This window comes from Meles meles, chromosome 2 (assembly GCF_922984935.1).
Source record: "Meles meles chromosome 2, mMelMel3.1 paternal haplotype, whole genome shotgun sequence".
Classification (NCBI taxonomy): domain Eukaryota; kingdom Metazoa; phylum Chordata; class Mammalia; order Carnivora; family Mustelidae; genus Meles; species Meles meles.
Window position 1 is genome coordinate 17,395,097 of NC_060067.1, and position 26,846 is coordinate 17,421,942.

A 26,846-nucleotide genomic window follows, 5' to 3' on the forward strand; every position below is an offset into this window, starting at 1 on the left:
TGTGGATATCCAGTTTTCCCAGCACCATTTGTTGAAGAGAGTCCTCTCTCCTTTGAATATGCTTGGTACTCTTGTTGAAATCTGTTTGCCATAAATGTGAGGTTTTATATCTGGGCTCTCTATTCTACCCATTGGTAGAATAGTATGACAGTATCATACTGCTTTATATATTATAGTTTTATATTAAGTTTTGAAGCCATGAAGTAAGAGTCCTCCAACTTTTTTGAGATATTTTGGATATCTAGGGCCTTTTGCAATACCACATAAACTTGCAATTTCACATAAATTTTACAATAGGTATTTCAATTTCTACAAAAAATGTCATTGATATGTTGATGAAATTTCATGAATCTGGAGATTTCTTTGGGTAGTATTGTCATTTTAACAGTATTAAGTCTTCTAATCCATAAGCATTTCACTACAAAAATTTAATAAAATACAAAACAGGGTAGTAATGGTGGGAATGAAAGACCCAAAAAAGTATAAGACATACAGAAGACTACTGCAAATCAGTAGAAACAAGTTTTTCCTTATTAGTAATTACAGTAATGTAATTAGTAATTACAGTAATTACAGTAATGTTAAACAGTAATTTAACACCACAAACAGAAGACAGAGACTGTCATAATGGATCAGAAATGATCCAAATATATCCTATTTATGAGAGACTCATACTAGATCCAATCACACATACAGTTTGAAAGTGACAGATAAAGGATATCCTATGCAAACAGTAAGTAAAGGCAACTGGCATGGCTATCTTAATATCATACAAAATAATCTTAAAGTTAAAACATATTATAAACTGATAAAGGGCTTAATTATGTGAAGAAGATTACCAATTATAAATATATATATCTAGGAAAAGAGCCCTAAGATGGATGATGCAAGTTTTGACCAACTTAAAGGGAGAAATGAACACTTTTAATGATCAGTGACTTCAATATCCCCCCTTCAATAATAGGCAGGAAAAAAAAAAGATTACAAACAGATTAAATATCAATAAGATCAACACTGTAAAACAACTGGACCTTATATACATAATATACTATATACATATATATGTATATTTAGAATGAGCCACCTAATAACAGCTGAATTCACATTCTTTTCAAGTGCACATAGAATTTCTTATAGAATAGACCATATATAAGCCACAAAACAAGTCTCAACAAGTATAGTTATACAATCAAACAAAGTTTCTTCTCCAACAACAATGAAATAAAACTAGAAATCAATAATAGCATTAAAATGGATAAGTACACAAATATATGGAAATTAAACAGCACTCTCTTAAGAGTCAAAGAAGAAATCACAGATGTATTAGAAAATATTTGATTCAACATAAAGAAATCAAAGTGTAAAACTCTTTGAAAATAGCATAGGTAATTTTGGGTGTGACAAAACATGATCTATGAGAGAAAAAAAAAGCTGGACTTTGCTGTACTATAACCTTTTGCTCTATCAAAGACACAAACAGAATGAAAATACTAGCCTCAGGCTGGGGGAAAACGTTTGCAAAATACATATCTGATAAACAACTAGTATTCAAAATACTGAAATACTCTTTTCTGTTGTCTATTCTTAATTTAAATCCAATTAAATGACATATAATCTATTATTAGCTTCATAAGCAGAGGTCAGTGATTTGTCAGTTTTATATAATACTAAGTGCTCATTACATCACATCTCTCCTTCATGTCCGTCACCCAGTTATCCTATCCCCAAACTCCCTCACTCCAGCAACTGTTTGTTTCCTATGATTAAGAGTCTCTTATGGATTGTTTCCCTTTCTGATTTCATCTTGCTTTATTTTTCACTCCCTTCTTCTGTGATACTGTTTTGTTTCTTAAACTCCACATATGTGGGATCATATGACATCTCACGTGAGATCTCACAATGTAAGATCATATATATGATAACTGTCTTTCTCTGGTTGACTTACTTCACTTTGTATAATTCCCTCTAGTTCCATCCAGATTGTTGCAAATGACAAGATATCATTTCTTTGATGGTTGAGTATTATTCCATTGTAGATATATACCGTATCTTTTTTAACCATTCATCTATCGGTGGGCATCTGGGATCTTTCTATAGTTTGGCTATTATAGATATTGCTGCTATAAATATTGGGGTGCAGGTTCCCCTTTGGATCACTACCTTTGTATTTCTGGGGTAAATCCTTAGTTATGCAATTGGTGGGTCATAAGGTAGCTCTATTTTCAACTTTATGAGGAAACTCCACACCCAAAACATGTAAATACTGTTAAAACTCAACAAGAAGAAAACAAACCACCCAAATAACATATGGGCAAAAGAACTGAACAGACACTACACCAAAGATGTAAAGATGGTAAATAAACATGTGAAAAAATACTCAACATCATAAGGAATTAAGGAATTACAAATTAAAGCAGCAATGAGGTATCATTACACAACTATTAGATTGTTTAAAATCTAGACAAAGACGCAGAGCAACAGGAGCTCATTCATTTTAGTGGGAATGGAAATGATAGTCACTTTGAAAGACAGTTTACTGGCTTGGTGCAAAACTAAATATAGGCTTAAACATATGACCTTGCAATTAACCTTCTAGCTATTTAGTTAATTGAGTTGAATTAAATTATTCAGTATAGTATTGTAAGGATGGATAGATGACATTATAAATTTACCAATACAAACAGAACACTACTACACAAAGAAGAAAACTTAAACTATTTTAATTAATAATGATATATCAGTAACTGTTCATTAATTGTAAAAATATGCTAATAGTGAAACTCTTTGTGTGTGGTGTGTGATGTGTGTGTGTGTGTGTGTGTGAGTGTGTGTGTAGGGTACATGATAATCTTTGTTTCTTGGTTTATTTTATTTTTTTAAAGATTTTATTTATTTATTTGACAGACAGAAATCACAAGTAGGCAGAGAGGCAGGCAGAGAGAGAGGAGGAAGCAGTCTCCCTGCCAAGCAGAGAGCCCAATGTGGGGCTCGATCCCAGAACCCTGGGATCATGACCTGAGCTGAAGGCAGAAGCTTTAACCCACTGAGCCACCCCAGTGTCCCTCTTGGTTTATTTTTATATAAATCTAAAGTTTTCTAGAATATAATGTCTAGTAATTCTTTAAAAAGACTAAAACAAAAAAGAAGTGCTGTGTATACCAACTTTTTTCTATAACTCTTGATCAAATGATTTTTCAAACTTCACATATTTAGTCAGTATGAATAAAGGAGAATAACATGCCTGATATATATGAATGGTCCAGTTGTACTAATAAATCCTAAAAAATACTACTCTGATCCAGATATCGAAACATAATTTAAAGTGTATTTTTAGCATTTTTCTTCATGACAAAGAATATTTTAAACAAAAGGATCATTTATGAAAATAATCAAGTTCAATAATAAAATTGGGACTTATAAGGGTCACCAGATCAGAAAGAAAATGTATACTAATTGAAAAACAAAACAAAAAATATCTGTTAGGTTGAGCAAAGTGAAGGAGGGTGAGTGACATGAAACAGTTGGAAATGTAAATAAGGATCAATTAATACAGGGCATAGTAAAACGTGTTAAAACCTGAGTTGTGTACCTTTAAAATCGATTTGTGGAAGACCCAATCCTTAATACCTCAGGATATAACTGTATTTGAAGAAAAGGACTTAAAAAAGGTCAGTACATTAAAATAAGGCCATTGTGTCAGGTTCTAATTCAATGACTGGTGTCCTTATAAGATAAGGAAGAGACACACCAAGGGCACCTGTGCATTGAGGGGCAACTGTGTCAAGAGGCAACAAGGGGGCAGCCATCTGCAAGTCAAAGAAAGAGGCTTCAGAGGAAATCAAGTCAGCTGGTACCTTGATCTTGGACTTCTAGCCTCCAGGACTGGGAGCAAATAGATTTCTGTTGTTTAAGTCACTGAGTCTATGGAATTTTGTTACGGCAGTTGTAGCAAACTAACACAATGTGCTAGGGAGTAGTGTGAGTATTTGTTTGTTTCAAAATGAGGTGGAAAAGTTTTTATGTAGGAGTATGAGATGATATAATTCACTTAAAAGATTTATTGGGTGTCCAAGTGTAGCGATTAGAAAACAATATTATAAGAATATAGAAACCAATAAGAAATTAATGAAATTAGTAAATTGAGCAATGAAGAAGTCAGGAACATGGATTCAAAATATATTTTAATAATAGATCCTCAGAAGTATCTACATGTCACAGAGAAAGTGGAAGAAATGCAACTAGATATAAATTTATATTGGTAATGGACATTCTATACTCCAGTATGATTAAAAATATACCAGTTCTAAATGTATTTTTTATTTTCAGAATAGTTCTGAAAAACATCAAAAGTCAGTTAAATTTATATACCTACCTCTTGAATAGCAAAGAGTAGTGTGAGTATTTGATGTTGTTTTTATTATTTGCTTTATTATGTTACTGTTTTGTGTTAGGTTTGTGAAGGTCACAATTTTTATCTCTATGTGAAATTCAGAATCACTAACTCTGTAAGAAAAATGAGAAAGATTCCTTCAAAGTCAGAGATATTTTTCATTCTTTAGACAGAATGTCTTACCAAGCCACCTACACTTCCATTCTAGGTATTTGATTATTAAAGCTGGGGGACGTTATTTACCAGTGCTAATGACATATATCAACTAATGACATGTATCTCCATTTATAAAATTTATGAAAATTTATTTAATTGTTTTTGACAAAGGAAGTGTTAGCCATGGTAGTTGTACCTAAATTCAAAATCCACAGATGAGAGGAGAGTGGGGTTGTATAAAGAGATCAATAATTAAGAGTTGGAATCATGGTAGGTAATTAGAGCATATCAAAAATACAGAACTATGAGGTTAGAATCAAGATACATGCATATATGTATATATACACATACACATATTTAAAAACCAAGAATTTCCTCTTCTCTATACAACTCTACATTTTTGTGTATTATTATTTTATAATGTTGAATGTTTATAAATTCATGTAATGAAATACTTCAAAGAATGATGGGATATTTTGAAGTGTCCAGAACAACCAAGTCAATAATTACTTTATTTTAGAACAGATATTTATGGCTTCAGCAATCAGACAACAAAAAGAAATAAGAAGGTTCTGAATCACCAACAAATAAGTTAAACTCTCACTCTTCACAGATGACATGATACCCTAAGTGGCAAACCCAAAAGATTCCACCCCCAAATTGCTAAACTTATATAGGAAGTCAGCAAAGTGACAGGATATAAAATCAATGCACAGAAATCAGTTGTATTTCTATACACTAAAAAGAGACAGAAGAAAGAGAAATTAAGGAGTCAATCCCATTTACAATTACATCCAAAATCATAGGTTTAGGAATAAACCTAACCAAAGAGGCAAAGGATCTGTACTAATAAAATTATAGAACACTCATGAAAGAAATTAGGGAAGACACAAAGAAATGGAAAAACATTCCATGCTCATGGATTGGAAGAACAAATATTGTTAAAATGTCTATGTTACCTAGAGAAATCTATACATTCAATATAATTCTTACCAAAATACCATCAACTTTTTTTTCACAGAGCCTGAAGAAATAATTCTAAAATTTGTTTGGAACCAGAAAAGACCCTGCATAGCTGGAAGAATGTTGAAAAAGAAAATCAAGGCTGGTGGCATCACAATAGAAGACTTCAAGTTGTATTACAAAGCTATAATCACCAAGAGACAGCATGGTACTGTCACAAAAACAGACACATTAAAAAAAAGGGGGGGTTGGGGGTGACTCAGTCTATTAAGCATCTGTCTTTGGCTCAGGTCATGATCTCACGGTCCTGGGATTGAGCCCCATTGTGGGCTCCCTGCTCAGTGGGGAGTCTGCTTCTCCCTCCACCCCCCTGCTCATGGTCTTTCTTTCTCTCTCTCAAATAAATAAATAAAATCTTTAAAAGAAAATAAAAAAAAGCAGACTCATAGGTCAATGGAACAGAATAGAGAACCAAGAAATGCACCCTCAACCCTATTGTCAATTAATCTTTAACAAAGCAGGAAATAAAAAAGATAGGCTCTTCAACAAATGGTGTTGAGAAAATTGGACAGTCACATATAGAAAAAACGAAACTTGATCATTTCCCTACATCATACACAAAAAAAGACTCAAAATGAATGAAAGACCTCAATGTGAGACAGAAATCCATCAAAATCCTAAAGGAAAACAACACAGGCAGCAATCTCTGTGACCTCAGCCATAACAACATTTTTCCTTTTTTTTTTTTTTTAAGTTTTTTTTTATTTATTTGAGAGAGAGAGAGAGATCACAAGTAGGCAGAGAGTCAGGCAGAGAGAGGGGGAAGCAGGTTCCCCGCTGAGCAGAGAGCCCGACGCGGGGCTTAATCCCAGGATCCTGGGATCATGACCTGAGCGGAAGGCAGAGGCTTTAACCCACTGAGCCACCCAGGTGCTCCCACAGCAACATCTTGCTAGACACATCTCCAAAGGCAAGGGAAACAAAGGTGAACATGAACTATTGGGACTTCATCAAAATAAAAACTTTTGTACAGCAAAGGAACAGTCAAAAAAACTAAAAGAAGACTGACAGAATATGAGAAAATGTATGCAAATATCTTATCAGATAAAGGGCTAGTACCCAAAATCTATAAAGAACTTATCAAACTCAACACCCAAAGAACAAAGAAATGGGCAGAGTTCTCCAAAGACATATAAGTGGCCAATAGACCATGAAAAATGCTCAACTTCGCTCAACATCAAGGCAATACAGATCAAAACCATAATGAGATACCACCTCACACCAGTCAGAATGACTAAAATTAATAAGTCAGGAAATGACAGATTTTGCTGCGGATGTGGAGAAAGGGGAACCCTCCCATACTGTTGGCAGGAGCGCAAGCTGGTGTAGCCACTCTGGAAAACAGCATGGAAGTTCCTCAAAAAGTTGAAACCAGAGCTACTGTACCACCCAGTGGTAAATTGCCCTATTAGGAATTTACCACAAAGATATAAATGCAGTGATCCAAAGGGACATCTGCACCCCGATATTTATAGTAGCAATGTCCACAATACCCAAACTATGGAAAGAGCCCAGATGCCCATCAACAGATGAATGGATAAAGAAGATATGGTTTATATACACAACGGAATACTCCTCAGTCACCAAAAAAAGTGAAATCTTGCCATTTGCAATGACATGGATGAAACTAGAAACTATGCAGTGTCATGCAGACAGAGAGTGCATGGGGACCATGACCTCCAAAGATAAATGTTCCTCCCAAGTCAAGCATTAACTCTCTCAGTGAGTGCATTGAGCCACAATAAGGATCCACTGTTTTCAGCCCAGAAACTCTAAAGGAAGCCCAGTTTTCTGGACACTCTTTCTTTCCTTTTCAACTAGTTTCATCCAGGGAGGCACGTGCTTATTGAATCTTCACTAGCCAGGCACTATGAATTCCCACAACCCTCAGTTTGCTTCCTGTGATTAAGAGTTTCTTATGGTTTATCTCCCTTTCTGATTTCATTTTATTTTTCCCTCCGTTCTTCTATGATACTGTTTTGTTTCTTAAATTCCACAATGAGCGAGATTATATGATAATTATCTTTCTCTGATTGACTTTTTTTCCTTAGCATAATACCCTCTAGTTTCATCCATGTCACTGCAAATGGCAAGATTTCATTTTCTTTGGTGGCTGAGGAGTATTCCGTTGTGTATATAAACCATTCTTTATCTATTCATCTGTTGATGGGCACCTGGGCTCTTTCCATAGTTTGGGTATTGTGGACATTGCTACTATAAATATCGAGGTGCAGGTGTCCCTTTGGATCACTGCATTTATGATTGATGTTGATATCTTCTGGCGTTTGGATACCTAATTTCACTTTTATTCTTGTGGGTACTTTTCGTGTTTTAGCAGTCCTTGATTGTAAATATCTGATGTCAGCTTCTCCAAGACTGCATGACACTGTCTTGATTATTACAGCTTCATGTTCCTTCTTGCTTTGCTTATTCCCTAGTTGTATTGATAACATTCACAATAGAGGTGGAGGCAGAGTCTGCCACTAGAGCCTCTGGTCCCCAGGCCTCTCCTTTCTCTTTGTAATGTGTCTAGAGTAATCATCTCATTCACTGTCTCAGGGTTTGCTGGCCAAAACCGACAGAGGGTTGCTGGAGGGTAGGGGGTTGAGGGATGGGATAACTGGGTGATGGACATTAAGGAGGGTACATGATGTGATGAGCACTGGATAATATATAAGACTGATGAATCACTGAACTCCACTTTGAAACTAATAATACACTATATGTTAATAACTGAATTTTAATTTTTTAAAAAGGTAAATAAATAAAAGTTAAAAAAAGAATAGATATATACATGGCAATAAAGAGGTTCAGAGAATCATGTCAACAAATACAAAATGGAAAATATACGAGAGCATTAATAGTAAGAAAAGAAATAGAGAATTACCTAAATAATTGTAAGAATGGTAATAGGTAAAACAAAATAAAGGTTTGCATGGAGCACTGGGTGTTGTGCAAAAAGAATGAATACTGTTACGCTGAAAAAATAAATAAAATGGAAAAAAAATAAAAAAAATAAAGATCCGTTTTGCTAAAAATAACAGTGGTTTGTCAAGTAAATAAATAAAATCTTAAAAAAAAAAAAAAAAAAGGCCAGAAGATGAGTAGAGGGTACAGGACACATTGCTTGGGAGAATCAATTGTAGTATGATGTTGATATATTCTGGAGTTTGGATACCTAATTTCACTTTTATTCTTGTGGGTATTTTTTGTGTTTTAGCAGTCCTTGATTGTAAATATCTGATTGTCACCTTCTCCAACACTGAAAATTGACTCCTCAGTTCTTTGCTTATGATGTCCTCATCAAATTTAGTTTCTTTGGATGCAATTTAAAAGATGCTTTCTGTTAGTGTCATTTGTTATGTTAAAAGCTTTAGCAAGGATGCTCAGACATCAGTTCTGCTCCACAGGAAACATCTGATACTTTTACTCTCTATAATCACAACAGGATGCCCCTGCCTCTTCCTCAGGCCAACTATCTGATACTGAATTTTCCTAAATCAGTGCCAGGCACTTACAATCTCCAGAAAACATATGACACATTTTTGTAAAATACCCTGTCAACTTTTTTTTTTCACTTCATATAAGAATGGAGTAAAGGAAAAACCAAACGCTAACACTAACCTATTCTCATTATACTGTCTCCACAAACATGTTCATCTCAGAAAAATTTAATATATATAGGTGAAGATCATGATGCCAAGGGATGTAGTTTCTTGATATTTAAGCCAACCTCATAGCATTTCCAAAGCACTCATTTTAAAAATGCAGAGTACATGATACTTATTACTGTCACTATCAACTTTGAGGCATCAAAATTCCCTTTTTAATCATATATCAATACTTTCCTGACCTCAAAGACTAAACTGCTCATCACAGAGAGAGAAGATACAGAGAGTGAAGGGTTTATTTATATGAGCAACAGGTGACACTTGGACTTCAAGCATTATTATTTATGACTCTTGTTGATAATTCATGGAAAGAAAAAGAGGAAGAAAGGCCATTAGCATCAGTTTGTTACTTCTTAACCTCCAACACAAAGCCAACACAGTAGAGTACAGAACCGAAGAATGGAAAGAAACTGCGTATCAACCATACTGGAGGAGCTCTAAATTCAGCCATGCCTGAATGGCACCTTTCACCTCTGGAACTCGTAACATATATAAGTTAATAAACTTCCTTTTTTATTTAAGCCATCATAGATATGTGTCTTGTAGACCCATAGAAAAAAAAGCTCCTGTGGTCCAGATAATGTACTAAAATTCAGAGCATTTAGCAGACCTTTCTTAGTGAAAAGAGAAAAAATCTCACACAAGAATGTGAGACTTAAAGGGATGAAATTGACCTCCTTCCAGCCCTGTCACATCCAAAAGCAGTATTTTATTTTTAGCGACACAATATGCTTCTATATGTACAAGGGGTAATGTTACATTTATATCCTAAATACCTAATGATGCTGATTCTAAAGAGGACTGTCTAATTACTGTAAAGTCATCTCAATTCAGAAATCTAAAAAGAAATTAAACTGTCTGATGGCAATTATCTCTTCTAGGTTTTGTTTGGGCTTGAGAATTGGTAAAATTGACCTGAAAGGACAAAAACAAAAAAACAAAAACAAAAACTGTATTTACAATGAACATTTAGAAAAATTTAATATTTTTGTATTTTAATTAAAAAACAGAAAAAATTATTTTAATGGAAATTTTGAAAAGAAAATATTCCTAGACTCTAAATGAAAATCTATCAAAGTTAATATACATACAGGGGGATGAAGAGAATGATAATACCACCTGACTAATAATTCTAATAGTCAAAAAAAATGAAAAAGCTGCAAAAACTTTCCCCAAAGAGTGCAAAATAGAGAAAGTTTCTGGGTATTAAGATGAAGAAACAATATTTATATTTATTTAATGACAGAGTTTGGTAGTTTAACGATTGAATTATATTTGCCAGTTATGTGGGACCATTAATATAATGTAATTTTAAATATTTGATATTCAAAATTACTTAAACAGCTTTGTCTTTCATCACAATTGTATATTTTCTTGCTCTAGAACTTATTAAATAAAGGAAAAGGAATATAGCAAGATTTTTATATACTTTTAAGGAAAACTCGGACTCAAAAATGTTATGCATTGTTCTTTTAGAAATTTCTACTGACTAAACATCTTCCTCCCAAACACCATTAAGGTGTCACTCAGCAGTAACTAAACAATCATTTTGTGCAAATCCTCATAAATTTACATGATATTTTATTAGAAAATAGCTATGCATAGGAGAGTTTTATGTGGTTTTGTTCTTGTTGTTTTGCAAGTGTTGGGGTATTTTTTTTTTTAAAGATTTCTTACTTATTTACTTATTTGACACAGAGAGGGAGAGCGAGTGAGAGAGATCACAAACAGGGAAAGAGGGAGCAGCAGAGGGAGAGGAAGAAGCAGTCTCCCCGCTGAACAGGAACCCCAGCATGTAACTCCAACTCAGGACCCCCGGATTATGACCTGAGCCGAAGGCAAGTGCTTAACTTACTGAGCCACCCAGGCACCGTGTGTTGGAGTATTATAAGGAAAATTTTATTGCCTTATACGTAGGCTTTGAGAAAATCATTCTATCGGATAATAATAGCTTTCCTTTAGTTTTCTAAATGGGAAACTACTTTTTCTCAGTAAATTCAAGTACAGTTTCTTGAAAATAATCAAAATAGTATAGGGAGGAAGAGAGAGAGAGAAAGAGAGACAAAGAGAGACACAGAGAGAGAAGCCAAGCGGAGTCAAACATACACATTTCTTACACCAAATCTTTCTTTTGTTTCATCCCACATTTATTAGTATTTCTAAACACCTTGTCTCAACATATCATTGGTGTATATTCAAAGGATGAATTATTTGTAATATTTCTGTTCTATAATTTTTCAGAGTGTTGGTCAGATAAATCACACGTGCATGAATCAATTAAGAAACAATGAAAGTCACTATATGAATAAATTCCAAACTGAAGTCTTCTTTTGAAGGTAATTAGATAATTTATCATTATATTCACACAGGGACTCAGCAATGCCTATTATATAATTGAGTCCATAGACTTAATGAATGTGTTTTTTTTTATATGAGGTCTTTAATGTAAAATATTATATAATGAAAATTGGGCTGCTTAATGTCATTTTAATTAGAAAGAGATATAAATTGCCACTATATGAGAAAATATAGAAAAAAAATCTGACAAAAATGTCTTGTTTCCTCCATTGCCTGGCATTAAAAGGAAATACCTATATAAAGCACACAGCATGAGCATTAGACATTCTGTTCTATCATCTATGTCATTAAAGGTATTTTCTATTTTCTTAACTAAATTGCTTTTGTCCCCTTATGACCACCACTTTAATACTAATATTGTTCTGTTATTTCCCACAGAAAATTTAATTCGTCATGTATGTATCATTTTAATTTAGCACTTATCCTTCTATCATAGTGTTTAAAGGTCTATACTTTCAATAATAAAAATGTTGAGGGTACTTCTGTGCTATAAACCCACCCTACCTCTATCTACTTGTGAAGTAATTTTTTCTGGAAAGTGGTTATTCAAAGAAAATCAGCTTTTAGTAAGTAAAATAAGTATGAAAGTAAAACACAGTGACAAAGCTGTTAAACTGATTATTTTTAATGTTTAAGTAAAATTTCTTTTTATTTATTTATTTATTTATTGCTACTTGTTCCCAAGTCATAACTTGATTCATTTTTTAAAGTATTTGCCAGCCTCAGCCTTCATAGCTTTCTATGTTATATAGACCTTCCATGTTTGGCCTCCTGCCAGTTCTTCACTTCAGCCCAAATTGTTTTCTTTGTTTCTTTCTACCCTGAAGACTTGTAATACACAGTTCCCATTTACTCAAGTTCTGCTCATTGCATCTCACAGCCTAAGTAAACTTCCTCATGGAAACTCTGCCTGGCAGCCTTCCTGTACCACCACTCCCTGATGCCACGGTTACCATAAAAGCGAGAGCATGAGGGCTCTGCTCATGGTTCTGTCACTGTGACCTCGAATGTTCCAGGTACTCACATGTGTGCTGACTTACCTGAGACGACAGTCATGGTTGGTTATAGCTCAGGCCATAAGCCGTTTCTAATTTCCCAAGAGGCACCTTAGTGGTTCTGATTAGAAAATCTCCACTACACCTATCTCTCTAAAATTTCCCCAGTCTCTGCAAATATTGTCATCCTCCATCCTGATAATGAAGTCAAAGTTTTGGGAATTACATTTGGCTCCTCACATTTTTTCACTCTTCTTTCCTGTCTAGTTTTTTTAGCAAGTAATATCAATTTTATTACAAAGTTCATCTAAAATCTGCCTAATAATCCAAAACATCATCATCTCTTATAATTTCAAGAGATTGCTAAATGGTCTCTGAGCTTCCTATAGATTATTCACCTTAAAAGATATGGTTATTTTCTTTTATTCTTTTCAAAATAGTGTTTGATTAAGTAGGTATACCTACTTGGATTAAAATTGAAATGTTTCATAATTAAATTAGGCAAAAATTGTCCCGGAACTGATCTGTTTCCTCATCACCTTGGGATGAGGAGCAGCAAACATCAGCAGTTTTCTTTGTAACTGAGATATTTTGAGCATATAAGAGCAAAAAATACATATATATTGTCATAATATGTGTAATGTTTAGCACCATTTTAAAAAATTTAATACTACCTAGCAAAGAAAGTTTCATGTCAGAATTAATAAACTGTTTAATATGTTCTATTTCAGCAGAATATTCCATTAAGTGGATATAAGATAATTTATTAAATGAGTTCCTGATTAATGAGAATTTAAATTCTTTCAATCTATGATATTACAAATCACTCTTTAGTCTTGTATATATCAATTCCTACAGGTGATGATATTTAGAGAAGAGACCCTAAAAGTCTGATGCAGAACGGGAGGATATATATATTTTTTAATTTCAGTAGATGTTGCTAAATCCAGAAAGTTGTGGCAATTAACAACTTCATTAGCGATGTACGTTTGGTTGCATCTTTCACTTCTAAGTACTGGAAGAATAGTATAAATGCTTGTAAGTAAAAAACAGTGGTCCATAGACATGTTTATGCTAGCTTCTACGTTTATTTAACACTATAGTGGTCTTTTTCAAGCCAGCAGTTTTGGAATCACCCAGGGATAATGCCTTCCCCAAAGAATAGAAAATCGATGAGTTGCCCATAAATTATATGTCTCTTGGCTCAAAAACATAACTTGCCAAGTCTAGTCATTTCTCACTCTGAGAAACAAACTGAAAGTTTTGGAGGGGAGGGAGGTGGGAGGGGTTGGGTGAGTCCAGTGGTGGGTATTAAGGAGGGCATGTATTGCATGGAGCACTGAGTGTGGGGCATACACAATAAATTTTGGATCACTGAAAAAAAATTAAATTTTAAAAATTATAAGCTTCTTACTTAGGTTTATTAGCTTTATAAAATAATCATATTTCAAGTTTTCCTTTTTAAAAGTTTCCATGAGGGGCACCTGGGTGGCTCAGTGGGTTAAGCTGCCTTTGGCTCAGGTTATGATCTCAGGGTCCTAGGATCGAGTCCCGCATCAGGCTCTCTGCTCAGCAGGGAGCCTGCTTCCCTCTCTCTCTCTCTGGCTGCCTCTCTGCCTACTTATTATCTCTGTCTGTCAAATAAATAAATAAAATCTTTAAAAAATAAATTAATTAAAAAATAAATTAATTAAAAAATAAAAGTTTCCATGAAAATGTTCATCATAGTGATTTAACCTATCAGTCCAAACATTCCTGGAATAATAGGAATAAATTTATGCTCTAAGAAAAAACATAATTTTTATACTTCATAAGTCTTAATACTGGGTGGCAATTGAAGATCAAATGCCAATGCATTTTGATACCAAACCCAATTAGATTGAATTTTACTTTAATTTAAAATATACTTCCTTTCTTTTCCATTATTCATTCTTCCTATAATTACCACCTTATATACCTATGGCACAAATTTCAGTCCTTAAATATTACTGTGACAACTTTGGTTTTTAAAGAGCAAACATGGGTATTGACCAAAGAAAGCCTGAATTACATGACATAAGTTGTTCCTTATTTACTAAATGTCTTGGAGCATGGTTGTGAAAAAGTAGACAGGAGTTTGTTTGTTTTCAAGAAGTGTATGTTTAAACAAAACAGATGAACATAGGGTGGAAAAACAGAGGCAAACCTGTAAACAGACTCTTAACTATAGAGAACAAACTGAGGGTTACTGGAGGGGAGGTGAGCAGGGGAATGGGTTAAATGGGTGGTGGATATTAAGGAGGACGGTTGTTGCCATGAGCACTGGGTGCTGTATGTAAGTGTTGAATCATTAAATTCTACACCTGAAATGAATGATACACCTACGTTAATGAACTGGGATTTAAATAAAAACTTGAGAAAGATAAAAAACAAACAATGAAACAAAAAACGTTATGTTTTATTGCAATAAAGACAAAATACAGAAGTAGTAAAAAAATAAATCCATTCAACTTCATTGATAATAGCAAAAATACAAGACTCTAATTTGGTAATTGATGTCACTACAATAATCTTTTGTTATTTATCAAATGTGTTTGCCAATCTGTCTATCCATCCATCAACCCATCTATACACTCATGTCTATATCCATATAGAATACTATTATGAATTTGAAAGAGTATTAGTTTAGCATAGATGTTCTTTGTTTAACACTGACTTTTCTCTCAATCGAAAGCCAATTATTTTCTCTTGTTGGGTCCAATGGCATAATCTCACTCCTAAAATTCAAAAACATGGATATGGCAAATTTAGTTTAAAATTAACTGTATACAGATCTTAATATGTGAGATCACTTTATTCAGTATTAGAATAATTATTTCTCATTTCTTACTAATTTTGTTCAAAATTTCACAGACAAAATGATCTGTTCTGTTAATTCTTTTGCATTTTCCTTATTACTAGGTGACTTTCCTCACAAACATTTATATTTTCTTAAAATATGGATTTCCTCCCATCCAGACTCCTAATAGTGACTATTTATTCAAGAACTGGAAGTGGTTATCATGATCTATATTAATAAGTAAGTAAGTTTCTTACCCATCTATATGGGTAAGAAAATTTTGCTGATATCGTTATATGATTATTAGTCAACAAACTTGAGTTGATAAAGAAATTAATGCTGTGATAGAAAAGCTTTTTGGAAAAAATATGAAAAATTGCAATTAAAAAAGAGCAGTGGAAAAATTCAGACACAAGCAACAGAAAGAGACAAATGATGCATAGTGTATGTGTAACTTTTAATTTTTTGATATATGTATTTTATATCTTATTCATATATTAATGTATCAGTTTCTAAATAAATTCTATACATTTAGAAAAATGACATGGTCAGACATGAACACACTTTATAACTCATGATAAATGGACCTAATTCTTATTTCTATGTCAAATAAAGCAACAAAGTTAAGTACAATTTTGAATTCCTTAAAGTGTAAATAATTGCACAAGGGATATATAAAATTGAGTGGTATAAATACATTTACAAAGATTATATTCACTACTTGATGAACAGTGGTAAGTCAATAAAATGTAATAAACATCAACAAAATAATGAAATGCAATGATTGGAGTAAAGCAAATAAAGCAAATGCCACGGCATTCTGTTACATTAATAGAAAAACATGGCTAGTACTCCAGTAGCTATTCAAATATTTAAATAAAAAAATTAACACTAATTAGTGTTCTTTCATTTCAGCTTGAAAAAGTCTTAACCCTTTTTTGTAAGGCAGGTCTACAGGTGATGAAGTCCTTCAACTGTTTTTGTCTTGGAATATCTTCATCTCACTTTCTGAAGAACAACCCGCCTGAATAAAGTATTCTTAGAGTTTTTTTTTTTTCTTTCTGTACTTTTAATATATTGTCCCATTCTCTCCAGGCCTCTAAGATTTCTGCTGAGAAATATGCTGATAGCTTTGGGCAGGGGCTGTAGGGAGGGGGTCTCTTGTGAGTGATAAGCTTCTTTTTTTCTTGCTGCTTTTCAGATTCTCTCTCTCTGCATTTGATTTTTGACAGTTTTATTATAGTGTGCTTGGAGGAAATATTTTTACATAGAATTTGTTTGGAGGCCTATGAGCTTCATAAATTTGGATGGGCAAATCTCTCCTAAGATTTGGGGAGTCCTCAGCCATTATTCTTTAAATAAGCTTTCTTCCCCACTTCATTCTGTTTTCCTTCTGGGATGGCAATAATATGTAGATTGTTTCTCTTGATAGTAGTCCATAGTTCATGTAGGCTTTCTGCATTATTTTCGTTCTTTTTCTTTTGCTATTCTCTGGATAATTTCAAAGCTATCTTTTCTCATGGATTCTTTTTCCTGCTTGATCCACCTGATCCTGATGCTTTCTACTGCATTTTTTTCTCCCCACTCATCAAATTCTTCAGCTTCAGAATTTCTTTTGGGTTCTTTTTATATGACTTCTATATCTTTGATAAACATCTCATCTTGTTTATGTATTGTTTTCTTGATTTTGTTGCATTGTCTTTTAGTGTTTTCTTATAGTTCATTGAGCTTCCTCAAAACAGCCATTTTGAATTCTTTATCAGGTGAAGTGAAAATCAGCATGTCTTTCGGGGTCAGTTAATAGAGGATATTGTAATCTTTCGGTGGCATCATTTTTCCTTGATTTTTCATGTTCCCTGAAGTCTCGTGTAGTTGTCTTCCTTGTTGATGTAGAAGTCGCCTCCAGTCTACTGACTGACTTTGGGAGAGAATTACCTTCCATCAGCTTTGGTAGAGATTCTGAGGTTTTCTCAGACCTTCTATGGCTATACCTGTTCCATTCTTCTTGCTAGCTCTCTCCTGTGGCAGAATTCTTAAGATTTTGTTTTTCCTCTTGATCCTTCAAAGTTATCAGTCCTAGGGCTGTCTCTCTCTTTTCTTTTTCTAAGGATAGTGCTAAGTGATCAAGTTAGCAGTCTCTCCTTGGTCAGCAGCTTTGGGCTAGTTTCCTGTGTGTTCTCATTAGATATCTGTCAAAGCTCTCTCTCACTGCCACTGGAATGCACACCGTGCACAGGGTAATGGCGGATGCATAGGTGTGACAAGCAGAATGCTGCGGGTACCTATGGGTCAATCAAGGGGATCCACAGGTGAGAAATTCTGGCAGTGGGCTGGCCTACTGATGAGTTTGATTCAGTTAGAATTGGTTAGAATTAGCATTCTTTTGATAACTTCTAAGCCCTGGCTTCTCTTCTCCCAGCTGCTAACTGCCCCCCAGTCCTGCAGCTCTTGACTCAGTACTCTGGAAGGGGTGAGAGAAATGGGCCTCTGGCTACATCTCACACAGCTTGAGAATCTGGGCACTCACACGTGTGTTTGCATTTTTCTCCATGCAAGAAATCAAGACCAAAAGGGCTTTCTTGGCACTGAGTTGTGCCATTGTGGTGGAGAGGGAAATATGGCTAATGGGAGTTTTCCTATTACATTCTCCAATGTGTCCAATGTTATATTTTTTGCTCTGAAGATGTGCTGGACCTTTTCTGACAAAATCCTGAACTTCACAAAAGCTTTTTCATCTCTGTGTGATATCCTAAATCATTGTTTTCCAGAGGCTCCTAAGCAATGGTTGAGAGGGGCTGGAGCCAGTTCACCGTCCACATCATGGTCCACAGCTGGGACCACCGTCTATATGCTTATTTTCTGATGAACAGTGGATGACACTCCTGGATCCCTTGCAGTTTGTTGCAGGATCCCACAGCTTCCATATAGGCCCGTTTTCCCATGGAAAGATGCTAAACTGAGTTCAGTACTGAGCTAGGGATACCTTATTTGGGTATCTTGCTACTGTCACTGCCAATTAAAATTTTTTGAAAGTTATATTGCTATTTCTCATATGTGTATTTTAGCTGAAAATGCCTAATAAGTATAGAAAAGCAAATATGGATATATTAAACATCTAAGGCTCTTCCCAGAAAAATAAGCATACTGATCTGTTTTTATTTCATAACTTGTATAAAGACCCTAAAAATTTTCTGATAAATTTTACAAGATTATTCCCTTTCTCTCCCTTTAATATCAGCTATTTGACTTAGACTACTTTAAATGCTTTATTTCCTCTTTCTTACCCAATAGAAACCATTAGTCTATAAAAATTTATTTTGAAATGATTTTCTAAAGTCTATATAACAAACATAATTTTATATGAGGATACAAAATGACAACATCTGATTTTCCATTTTTAATCAAGTGCTTAGGAAGAAAATAAGGAATATTTTAAGTAAACTAAAATGGAATTTGTTTTTTACCATGTCTCATAAATGCCAAACAATGAAATGATTTAGTTTTAAAAGTTATTATGTCCCAATTGATCTTCCAGACAATGGACTTATTATCTAATTATGAAGATAAGCACATTTATCAAAAGTTAGAACCATCTGTCTCAATTCTGTTTAATTTCATTATATATTCATCATTTAGACAGTTAGCTTATGACATAAGCCTCTACCAACGAGTAATTCTATACTGATTATCACTTGAGAATGTGCACAGGCAGACATCAGTCAAGTCTTGTTAGTCTACTTTGAAATTAAAATTCTACTAGTAATAGGCTGCTGACTAGTCAGTCATCACTAATAAATGTGTGGAAATCTCTGACATTCCCCTAAAGAAACCTAAAACTATCAGTGTGCTTCTGTCAGCAAGTCATATAAATTTAGAATTTATAAATTCTTCTTGAATTGAGACTCATGTACATAATATATTCAAATAAATTTAGGCCTATGTATTCAAAATTCTTATTTTTAGATAGGGAGAAATCAAGGAATAATAATTATAATTTAAAGCATCTTTGACTAAAATATTTGTAACATTCATAACATTTCATATTTATGGGGAATTTAACAATAATTCTCATTAGTGACTTGGATCAGAATATCAGGTTAGATACTGAATACAATTTCCTTTCCCTATATGTGTAATGTTTATTAACATAAATGAGTAAGAATATGGGAAATTATTTATTTAAAATATTTTTAAAGTATTTAAGTGCCTCTTGTGTATCTGGAGAGAAGATGAAAAATACATGATGCTCTATTATAGGAATACTAAAAGTCGTTAGAAAAATATCTTAAGTTATCTCATAAATAAGATGTCACCAAGATGACAAATAGGTTGTTCCTGACATGGCTCCCCCTCACAGGAAAAACAACTAACAATTATTTAAGAATGACACTTCCCCCCTCTCACACACACCTCAGAAACCAAGACAGACTGCACCGCAAAGGTGCTACTACAGTACTGCAAAGCTGCTACTCCACTTTGGCCATATCGCCCTCTCCCAGACCAGGGCAGCACCATATGGAGAAGTCTCCCTCGAGGCTCAAGATCTTCTAGTGGGAAAAGAAAACTTTGGAGGACATTCAGGCTTCCCTAACATTGGGGCCACATTGTGGGCAGCCCTTATTCTAATCTTACACTGTGGGGATTGTAGGAGAATCTATAGGGCTTAACCACTAGAAATTAAACTGTGATGGAAAAGCAGTGGGGGGCTTGCAACAACAAGAACACAGGTCTTCTTGGACCAAGTTCATACCTGTGGAACCAACTAGTAATTCCAACCAAAGATTTTGCTCAATCTGTAGGACCAAGTCCGGGGCACTCTGGCCAGGGAACTCGGTGGGGTACAGATCTACATGATGCAGATTATCAAATAAGGAGTTGTTCTGACTGTGCAACCCAGTTTGCCTGTGCTAAGGCAACAAGCTGAATCACAACACCACCCATCGTGGAATGATTTTCAGGCCCAACTGATCAGAAGAACTGAAGACAACTTCTGGAAACTTCCATACAGCTGTACATGACCCGAAACCCGGGTGAACACAGCTGATGACTCACAGAGCAAAGTTCTTACAGACAGTGGATCATTCCCATGCTACACACAGGCAGGGGGATTAATTCATAGCCCAGACAGAGGAAAGCTCCCCACCAGTGCCTCCAGGAGATCCTATTTAGGAAAATGAGAGTAGCCTGGAATGGCTGTGTCCCCTTCCACAAAGCTAAAAAGCTACAACATACCTCTCTACTATAGAGAGTGCTTCTAACCTTAGACCGGAAGGGCTGGCAAAAAGTCCTGGAAGCTGTGGGCTCAGGAGCACCGAGGCCAAGAGACGGGCAAGCAGAAGTGATGGTTGGTGGGGAGCTGCCTTCTCCCTCGGCTTCTGCCTCTCTCCCCACTTGTGCTCTCTCCTTCTCTCTCTCTCAAGTAAATACATGAAATATTTTTTTAAACTGAATTGTGGCAATCTCATGATAAAATTTAAACAGATAAGGAGTTGCTTCTTAGAGATGAGCAGAAAAAGTGTTTTCTTGAGCTAGAATCTATTCTTGGTGAAGACGCTGCGAAGAATGTTGAAATGACAACAAGGAATTTAGAATATTATGTAAACTTAGTTGATAAAGCAGCAGCAGGGTTCATGAGAATTGACTTTAATTTTGAAAAGAGTTCTACTATGAGTAAAATGTTACCAAACAGCAGCACTGCATGTTACAGAGAAGTTGTTTGTGAAGGCAAGAATTGATGTAACAAATTTTATTGTCTTATTTTAAGTAATTGCTACAGCATACAAACCTTCAGCAAACGCCACCCTGATCAGTCAGTAGCTATCAACACTGACACAAGACCCTCCACCAGCAAAAGGATTATAACTTGGTGAAAGTTCAGAGGATGTTAAAATATTTTTTAGCAATAAAGTATTTTTATTTTTTAAAGATTTATTTATTTATTTTAGAGAGAGCAAATGTGAGTAGGAGTAGAGACAGAGGGAGGGGGGAGAAAATCCTCAAGGAGACTCTCCACAGAACATGGAGCCCAACATGGAGCTTGATTCCAGGACCCCAAGATCATGACATGAGCCAAAATCAAGAGCTGCTGGCTTAACTAACTTTATTGTCTCATCAATAAAGTACTTTTATTTATTTATTTGAGAGAATGAGAGAGAACATGAGCAGAAGCAGGGGCAGAGTGAAAGGGAGAATCAGACTGTCTACCAACCACAGAGCCTGATGTGGGGCTCTATCCCAAGACCCCAGGATCATGACCTGGGCTGAAAGCAGACATTTAACTTACTGAGCCATCTATGTGCTCCAGCAATAAAGTGTTTTTAATTAAGGTATGTACACTGTTTTTGTTTTAGGCATAATGCTGTTATACACTTAATAGACCACAGTACTGTATAAACATCTTATATCCCCTAAGAAACCAAAAAACCCATTTGACTTACTTTATTGTGATACTTGCTTTATTTCAGTCTGGAACTGAATCTGCAGTATATTCAAGATATGCCTGTAGCCAAAGGGAAGAGAAACACTAACTTGGAAAGATATCTGTACACTGTGTTTATAGAAGCATTATTTGTAATAGTCAAAACATGGAAACAAAACAACTTAAGGGTCCATCAGTGGACTGATGAATAAAGATGATGTGGTTGTGTGTGTGTGTGTGTGTGTGTGTGTGTGTATAATGGAATATTATTCAGCCATAAAAGTGAGAAAAATCTGTCATTTGTGACAACAATGAAGGCTTTATGCTAAATGAAATAAGTAAGAAAGAGAAGGACAAATAATGTATGATTTCACTTATATGTGAAATCTTAAAAACACATACACATACATAAACTTATAGCAAAAGAAATCAGACTTGTGGTTACCAGAGGCAGAGGGTGGGGGTAAGGTAAATTGGAGGAAGGTGGTCAAAAGATACAAACTCCTAGTTACAAGAGAAATAAGTACTAGAATGTAATAATCAATATAATGGCTATAGCTAACACTCCTGTGTGATATACAGGAAAGTTGTTAAGTGAGTAAACCCTAAGATCTTTCACCACAAGGAAAATTTCTTTCCTTTTTTTTTTCTTTTTATTGTATCTATATTGAAGACTGGATGTTTGTTGAAACTATTGTGGTAATCATTTCACAATATATGTAAATCAAACCAAACTTCTGTATGCTTTGAACTTATATAATAATACATGTCAATTATTTCTCAGTAAAATTGAAAAAAAGGAAAGACACCTAAACAACTAAACATAAATCTAAGAAAAAAAAAATGTATCTTATGTCTGGCACAACTTTTTGCCTATCATTATGATCACAAGTAACAGAAATAATAGGCTCAAAAATTGTTGAAAGGAAAAAATTATTCCCTCCTGGGGCGTCTGGGTGGCTCAGTGGGTTAAAAATTATTCCCTCCAATCAAATCAAACGTAATGGTATTTAATTATATTCATATATTATACAATATAAATGAGAAGTAAAACGTGATAAAATATTTTTACATACAACCTATTTTAATTCAACAACAACCTATATTAAATGACTAAGAGAAATTGTGTCTCTAATCAAAGGTAAGTTTTACATATTATATGGGAATCCAATTTTCTCAACTTACATCTCTTTGAGAAGTTTACTGTCAAAATAATTGCAATCTCATCCAAGAAATTTGGTAGGAAGCCAAAGCCAGTGACAGTGGGGGGAATTTGGACCAGGCAGCCAGGGACCTAAAATAACTAGAGTTAACCCATTGAATATGTAGCAAGCAGTGTGTTATTTGGAATCCAAAGGGGTGTGATATATTTAGAATTGATATTAGCCAATTTTAGTATTAAAAAAGAAACAGTATATTAGCTGGGACAGCATTATAAGCAAAAATGAAATGTGAATAAAGTCAGATATAACAAAATTGGAAGGGGAGGTGAACCATAAGAGACTATGGACTCTGAAAAACAACCTGAGGGTCTAGAAGGGGTGGGAGGTTGGGGGAACCAGGTGGTGGGTATTAGTGAGGGCACGTGTTGCATGGAGCACTGGGTGTGGTGCAAAAACAATGAACACTGTTATGCTGAAAAGAAACAATTAAAAAAAAAGTCAGATATAACAGTCATTCCTCTCAATCCTTCTTTTTAGAATAGTTTTTCAGCCAGCAACTGATTTATTATTAGATACAAAGTTAAATTTCTCCAATAGAAAAATATAGGTGAAAATACTCTTATTAGAATTCCGACTACATAGACGGTAGTTTCAAGCCCATAATGATACTATAAGCTTTGCTAAGATAACCAAAAAAATATAAATTGCACTTTGAAAATTGTTAATCATTTCACATGGTATATACATAAGCAAGGCTAACTTCAAACACCATTAAATCACTGTTTAAGTATAAGAGCAATTAGAAACTGCATTCACATGACATGGAGGCTCAAGACTGTGATTCTCAAGACTGATAAGGAGAAAGATCTGGGCTGCTATTTTAAGTTAAAGTCTTTGGAATAGAATGAGGAAATGTGTTATCTGAGACCCAAGGTCCTACATTTTTAGTATGTATCAGAATATTTGGAAAGTTGTAATAAATGCATACTTCTGCATCTTTCCCAAAAGAATGTAAGCAGTCATTCTGAAATAGGCAGTAAGTGGTTCACACTTTGAGATTTACTGCTGTAGGTAAAGATCAAAATGACTATTTGAAGGTACTTCCTCACAGAATTTTGACTTCCTAGTCGGATTACATGCAAAATTAAAAAAGGTGGCAACATGATTTAGAGAAGTACTAAAGGCAGCAATGAGCACGCTTGGTCTTAAGGTTTTATATCCTGAATTAAACAGAAACAGGGAAAAAGTTTTCTACTTTTTCTGTTGTTTGAACCACCTGAGTAAATCAGAACTAACTTCCCTAACTCATAGCTATACTGGGCTATCCAAGAAATCAAAATAACTTCAGGAAGAAAGGAAAACACAATTCAATCAAAGTTCAGAAAAACATACACAGACATACAAGCCAGTAAGTAATCTTCCCTCAGAAATGCTTACTTATTGGAAAATTGGGCGTTCTTTATTTAGCCTGAACTGTAGAAGGCAGGAAAATGTACATACATTCCAGGATAATATTACCCACAGTACAGCCCTAATGTGATTAATTAAGTAGTTGAAACTTCGGAAATTGTTGAATGAATGATCTTATCCCGATTCTTGGGTATGTGAGCTCTCTCCCACATCTTATTGAATCTATAAATCTCCTTAACAGAGAGGCTATAACACCACTGATTGTAGAACATTTGAATTGCTATTTCAAAGCAAAAAAACAAACAAACAAAAAAAAAACCTTAATTTTGAGAAGTTATAGTGATATGAAAGATTATGTATTGTCTTTAAAGGTGCTTTAAACAATCTAAATTATAAGGTCATAGATGCCGGAACAGCAACGTCCTGGCTTCTCCTGCGTAATCAGTCTGTTTGGAGCCTCCCTCACGACTACATCTCCATTAGCAATTCAGTAAGCTACAAAGAGCTTTTACTAATTTAATAGCCGTGCACATAAAGAGATTTTATATTTAATTCTTTCAAATTTTTTCTTAAACTTATATACATTTAATGTATAATTTTACTCCATTTTAAGGAGAAATTACACTCCTTTAATACTGATCCAAATTGTTCAGTGTTACTTTAGATACTCTCCTACCATCTCAAATGAAATTTAAAGTGGGCAATAGTAAACATTCTAAAGATAACCTCAAATTCTCACTTAAAAAGTAAAAATGACAATTTTCAGCAATTTTCAGCATACTTACTTTTTTTTTAATTGGAACCCATAATAAAGATTTTAATTCTTTTTCTGCCTTTACAAACAAGAAAACTACAACATATGCAAAGAAAAAGATTTTCAGTCGTTAAACTGCCAAGTGTTATCTCTAGGAATTGAATACATCAACCCTTTGTCTTTGGCTTATATTGGTTTTGCCCAAGTCGCAGTCAGTTTTACTGTTTCTCTTTTGAAAAATAATGTCTCTCTTTTCTCCTCAAACTGCTGCAAGATGTTTTATCTTAGTCTTTGGTTTTCAGTAGTTTTTCTATTATCAGCACATAGTATATACTGCTCTGGGAATTGCATGTCTTCTTAAAGATGTAGATTAATTTATTTTCAATAATGAAAAATTCTCAGCCATTATTTATTCAAATAATACTTCTGTCTTATTAAAGCCCATCTTCTGAAACTTAAAATGTACTTATGTAAACCTTTTTGTCATAGACATACTTCACCACTATGCTTCCCTCTATTTTCTATAATTTCTTTTTTCTGTGTTTTATTCTTAATTTTTTTTTTCTGATTTTTTTCTCCAGTTGATTCTTCTCTCTTTAGGTGTTTGAAACTGATGGTAAACATAGCCATTGAGCTATTTTTTTTTTCAGCATTCCTAAAATTTTTCATGAGTTCTTTATTATTGTTTCCTGTTTTCCATTAAAGCTCTCATTAGCTTCTCTAATAAAACTATCAATCTTTTATTTCAATTCCTTATCATAATACACATAGTCATTTGAAAGTATATGACTGATGAATCTAGTTAGTTGGTTCACTGCATTTTTTCTCCCTATTTTCTGTACTTTCTTCTTAATATTGGTTATATTGTTCTGTCTTTTTTTATGTCTAGCTGATTTTGACAGGTTCCTATGAACTCCAAGTTAAAAACTTCAATTAGACTTCCAGTTTCTGCTCTAATATGTAAAGAAGTTGAAACTCATTACTTTCATCATTACCAAAAGAATATGTGAGCAAAATAAAAATTAACAATTTTTCTTGTTCCTAATCTCAGAGAACTGAGATTGTGGGATAAGCCACCAGTATGAAATCTGGATAGGTAGGCAAATTGAAATACTTACTGCCAAGGTCCTACCTAGAACAGAAAGTCTCCCAACTAAAGTGATAAATTAGTGGGGATACTTAACTGGTAATTCTGACTAACTGCTAAGGCTGATTGTGGACGACATTGAGAGTGAGAAACTACTGAGAACTGCCATCTTAGAGGGATTCACATTTTCATGGATTTAATCTTTAAAACCCCACATATTTCTCACTGCAAATAGCCAGAAATGATTTCTCAGTGACTCTGGCAAAGGATGGGTAAAGGTGCCCAGAGAGTTTTCACTAAAATAGCTTATATTCCAAGGTGAAATACTTAGCCAGAGCCTTGTCACTTGTAAGCTAAGAACATTTCACTGAGTCCAGCATTCTCTAGCCTTCCTTTCTCATCTAAGTGGGGGGAAAATATGTGTAAAGATAATAGCCCAGAGGCAAGCCCAAAATACTGAGATTAAATTATAAGATATAGAACATTTCCCTTCCCAAACATCTTATACCTGTTGGTGTGGTTATCAACAAGGCACCATTGTAAATAACAGTGTGTTATTAATGAAAAAGCAGGAAGAAACAATATTTGATAAAAAAGGTTCTT